Below are 6,000 nucleotides of genomic sequence, written 5' to 3' on the forward strand. Positions count from 1 at the left end.
GCATGATGCCGTACTGCTGTACTATGGGTCCAGCTGGATCATGCCCAATAGTACTACTGCTCTTTTGTTTTATTATTATTATTATTATTATTTTAAAAATTATATAAAAACTGTGCTATAGGAAGAATACAAAGCCAAGCAAACCATTCATTATGTGAAAGTTTATGAGAGACTGAAGATCAACAATCAAAAACTGACATTGCTGAGAGTTGTAAATGGATTTTCTTGTGTAGTCATTAAAATGGTAACTCATGCGGACAATACTAATGAATGTGAAGTTACCGCCTGTAGATATGCTGACAGTGTTATGTACTTAGATTTCCAGGAGTACCCTGTGTTTTGGTTTTTTGGGTTTTATTTGTGTGTGTGTACATGTATTGCTGAGATCATTTTATTATAAATGTATATAAATATATATGTATATATATATTTTACTGGACTGAATGAGCGGTCGTGGAAATCCATTTTACTTGTTGCACTTGGATTTTCCAGCTGCACACAATATATATACTTGTGACAGGCTGAGTGGCACTCAAGAACCTTTCCCCCTTTTTATTTTTTCTTCCTTTTGGTGGGTTTTTTTTTTTTTTTGCCTTTTTGTACAGGTGAGGATTTTGTATATAAATGTTTACTGCAAGGCCTGTGGAATTCATTGAATATAGAGGTATCAACTGCTGCATGTTCAGGCATATAATTAAAAAAGGTAGTCTATGAAAGAATAATTATAATGTCCATGTGCAATACTCTGTATGTGTATTGGTTCAAGTTACTGTCAACGATGAGTTTTTTTCTGTTTGTTTTCTGTTATAAAAGTTGTAGACCTATCTTAAGCTGTACTAAATCTCCTGTATAGTTCTTTTAAACTCTTTAAGGAATGACAGAGACAGGGAAAAACAAATAAAAGAAGAAAGGACCCTTATAGCACAGGCCATCTGCTTGGAGAAACAGGCCCCTATTCCCCTGTTATCACTGTCATGTGGGAGCTGCTGCAGTGAAGCCTCCTCTCTTGCTTCTCACACTAAGATCACATAACAGGCTCTGGGCCACATGAGAGGAGTCAGCAGAGACAATGCGCCTCACTTTCCAGAAGGGGAGGAGTCACACCATGGGCTCAGCCCATGTGACCCAAAGCATTGCACATTACCCAGTCAGCAAGGGGAGGAGCTGCACTATAGGGGCTTTCATGCTGCAAATGTAACTTGAGAAGCTGGCTGTAGTTGTCTTCTCAAATGGACAGAGTGGGTTAGTGTCAGTTTTGTGTCTGGCTGTTCGTAGCCAGTTTTAGCAATGGTGACATTCAATTCCATTTTTTTAAGACTCAGGTGTAATTATACATACATATATGTATGTATTCATACAATGATTTCAAAATATAAAATATGATGCTTTATCAAGTCATGCTGTCTGGCTTTCCATTGTAATAATGGATTAAACCTTGTAGAATAATTTAGCTGCATTAAATTTTAGGGCTGGGGGAAAAGAAGCCCCCTAGTTTCTGGAGTGGAAGCACAGAGATGTCACAAAAGGCTACATCATCTCATATTTTTATTTTTATTTTAGGAAAATAGTGTAAAACTGCTGCCCATTGGTTTTTTGTGTGGTAAGGCCAGCTCTGTGGATTTCCTCCACAATTTAACTTTGGGCATCCAGGCAAGAACTGACAGTGCTAAGTGGCTATTTCCATAGATATGCAGCAGCTTTGAAAGTACCAAGTGGCTTTCTGAAGCCGCTCATAGACTGGCTAGAATGATGAACTATTGTATTAGAATGCACTACTATTTGTATGAAATGAGAGGCCTTTATACAAAATGGGGATTAGCAATTCTTTTTTTTAAGGGAATAAGTACATTCCACTGAGCTTTTGTAAGCAAAACTATGGATTATGTGACTCTCTCACTCCTGGCATTAAGATCACTAACAAACATTTGTGCTAAAAATGCCCCACCAGCTGCATTTCCTTCTTAAGGATGCTTGATTAGAAAAGCTAATATGTTAGCAGAAGCAGACATTCTGGCTCCCATCCTGCCCATAGTTAGGCTCTGAAATGCCACTGAAGTTGCTCACCCTGATCCAACAAGACATGCACTTAAATAAGAAGCCATCACATCTCAATCTGCATCACAATGGGCTCCTGACTAGAGGTATCTATGGATGTGAATGCTGATTACAGACACATCTGGGGCCAGATGTTACAGATGAGTACAGGGCCATGGACATTTTAAGCCACCTAGCTGTGTACAGGATTGAAGGCTTCTTCAGGGCAATTGAATTCAACTCAAGACATTTTTTATTTGGTTTACATTTGCAGTTTTGTCTGTTGCCAAGAATGTTTTGAAAGATACTTATTTAAAACAAACACGTTGTTACATTTCTTCCTCTCCTATAAATTAAACATGTTGTTACATTTCTTCCTCTCCTATAAATTATTTCCACACCACATGTTTTTGTAAAACAAAATGCCAAAAAAAACCATTTTGAGAAATCAGGTTTCTCTCTCTTTTTTTAATAAAAGAGGTGGTATTTAGCGGAGAAAGTTTTTGCATACAATCAAAATAAGGCTCTCTCTCATAGAAGGCGTTAAAAGAAAAAAGACCTCTTGAAATTATGTGCAGTATAGTTCTGGAAAACTATGAAGTTTATTCAGTTTTACAGGAGGGGGGTATTTTTTATTGTGAGACCTTCTTTGTACAGTTTTTTTTTCTTACAGTTGTAATTTGACTCTCTTGCCATTCATTAGGGATATTTCATTGTAGCCATTATTACTGTGCCAAATGTACTGTATTCTAAAGGATGTGAATGTGTATTGTTTCAGAACCTAATAAATACAATGACATAAAAATCTTCATTTGCTTTAATTTGTCATAAAAACTGATGCCGCAATAACTGGGTTAGTCTTTAAGGTACACCCTGGATTTCTCTTGTTCTGGCTACAACAAATACGGCCACCTCTCCCCGCCCCAGATTAATTTGTTTTGCATGTCTCACCAGTGTTTAAAGTGAAGAATGAAAAGATCCTCATTGAAGGGGAAAAATTATATTTTATTGTAGTTTACATAAACCATTAGGAGTTGACATATTTCTGTCCAAAGGAATAGTATAGCAACTAAAGACTTGCTTGGGCCCAGTGGTAAGGTTATGGAATTTGGCCTAGGACTCTGTGCTGACAAGATCTTAATGCAGACCTACACTGCTCTACCAAACCCTCGAGGCATATGTGGCAGTGCTACAGGAGCTTAGTAAACCTCTGTTTACTCTTACATGGTGTAAAGTCCTCAAGTTTGTTAAAGGATGCCACAAAGACTTGGTATAAGACACGCAATGGGAGTTTTGTGCCTCCCAGATGCACGCTATCCCTTTTCTGCTCATGACTGTGGCACATGGGGAGAAGTAGTTTCAATCTTCCCCCATGCCATTTTCATATCCTCAGATTGCCCCATGGATTCACTAGGTGTAAGCATATGAATTTCACAACAGAACCACTAGCAGTAGGATGGGGGGAGGTATTTCCTCCTCCAAACGTTTTGCTTATCATTTCTCTAGTTTTTTAATATTCACTAGTTGAATATGTTCACAACGGAAAAAAAACTATTGTGTAAAGCAAGATGAGAATCAGTACATTTTTCAGGGGAAAGTACTACTTTTTCATCCACAGTAGTTTAAGAAAATAGCGTTTTCTTACATGACCATCCATTCTCACAACTGAAATAGACACAATGAATAGTTTTAGTTTGATTTTCAAAGTGAGATTATCTCAGGCAGAAGATTCAGAAAGATACATACATTTATGTCACTTTAAAGATTAAACTCTACGGGCCATGTTTAATGTCAATTTTTTAAAATATATATATGTCATTTTCAGTTAACGTATACATGTCATAGCTTGTCTTATATTCTTATTTTCCAAGATAGTTCAGTTGTACACATCAACTACTACATTACACACATAAACAAATTCATAGCAAGCTACTGTTTCAGTAAGAACAGGCTTGAAATATTAAGTAATTTTATCATTTATTCCCTCCCAGTATACAACCTGAGGCCTGTGCTCCACGGGAAACAGAATGAGGTGCCAAAGAGATGCGAGATGGTAAAATGCAGAATGCATCTTCACACTGCAGATGGGGAGGAGTATCAGAATACACCTGGCTTATAGAAACAGAGCATGGAGTGGTTTAGGGAAGATTGGGAAGAACATTGCTGCCAGGTGCAACATCTGAGCTGAGTGTCTGTTTTCCCTCCCTCTTTCCAGTTACAAAGCTTGGGTGTGGACAGATGTGCAAGCGAAATGGCTCAACTCTGGCCTCTTAGCCTGTGGCTCATATCTTAGCCTTGGACTACTTTGTGTTTAGTCATATAACCCTCTCACTGTACTCAAAACATCTTCAGTAGACAGAATGAAGTTGCGTCATAGGTTCCTTGAAGATCTACTTACTTACTCCTGTGTTTTTAATTTCCCCTTTTAAACCGATGTGGCAAAAATCAGTGAAACCGGGTATAACCTAGGATTTACCACTTCCTAGAAGTTCATCAACTATGATGCAGCGAGAGTCCCCCATACTAGAAAACTCGCAATAAGCAGAAACACCACCACAAGAGTGACAAAAAATCTTAATCAGGGAAGATAAACAGCAGATTGGTCAATGCAAAACATTGTCTAAAAGACAAACTACACACTACAGAGCAGTTTGGCTATGTCAAAGCCCCAATGCCTCTTTTGCAAAACATCCCCCAATGGGTAACATTTGCATCAACGAAGGAAGAGAGTGCTTTACTTCCTCTCCCCTTGAAAATCCCCACTCTCCATTTTAATGGGGTTCAGTTGAACCTTGCAGGCTCGTTAAGAGCCTAGGGGTTATACTGAATCCAGCATTGCAGCTTCAAAAAAAAGGCCTTCCTTTTAAATCAGTCTAGCCCAGAAGATGGCCTCTGCCTTAACATAGCTGATATCCGTGGTATGAAGCCATGCCATGTTAACATCGAGATTAGACTACTGCAATACACTCTACATACATCTCCCCTCGAAGTCCACTTGGCAACTCCAGTGCATGCAGAATGCCTCAGCTTCATTATTATCAGGAGCTAGGTGAAACATACATATAACTCCCATTCTGCAATCACCCCATGGGCTGCCCATCAGTTACTGGGCTCAGTTTAAGGTGTTAGCTATTACATACAAAGCCCTTTATGGTGTTGGCCCCTTATACCTGCAGGAATACCTCCCTCATGTTTCACCATAGCAACTTTGTTCATCTGAACAGGGTCTTTTGCAGGTGCCACCCTGCAAATGGGCAAATCAACAACTGGTCATACTTGCACACTCTCTGTTGTGTCCTCCACCTTATGGACTGGCTTGCCTGAAATGGTCAGGAAAGCACCTACTCTTCTGATGTTTCACAAACTGTGCAAAACTAGACTATTCGCAAGGGCTTTTCTACACAGGTAACAGGGCTGTAGTGTAAGGATATGGTTCAGAAAGTTGCTTTGGTAAAGGGACAGGGACTGTACACTATACAACTGTGTACTGTCTGTTTAATATGTCATTTAAACATTTAATATGTCATGTAAAATTGCTTTTAATCTGTTTTAGCTCAGTATTCAGATTTCTAGGTTTTTTTTCAAATTTCTGCAATCTATACACTATTGTATTGTTTATTGAATGCCCCAGCCATGGAATGTGTTGATTTACACTGTATAATCTGCCTTGAGTCTCAGCAAGAAAGGCAGATTACAAAAACACACACACAAACAAAATTATTTAATAGAAATACTCTGTTACAATGAACCAGAGAATACCAAAATAGTCAGTATAAATGAAAGGCCTCACTTTGCTCAGCAAGTTAAATATAGTCATTGCTTAGCAAGAGGATTATTCTGGTGAGGTGTTTATTATTTCCCCCATAAACTTATGCTACATAAATCATCTTTAAAATATTCTACTAGAACTATACCCTGAACCCTCACTCAGCTGTTTTATTTATTTATTTTTTTAGAAACATTTGT

Source organism: Eublepharis macularius, chromosome 1, assembly GCF_028583425.1.
Source record: "Eublepharis macularius isolate TG4126 chromosome 1, MPM_Emac_v1.0, whole genome shotgun sequence".
Lineage (NCBI taxonomy): Eukaryota > Metazoa > Chordata > Lepidosauria > Squamata > Eublepharidae > Eublepharis > Eublepharis macularius.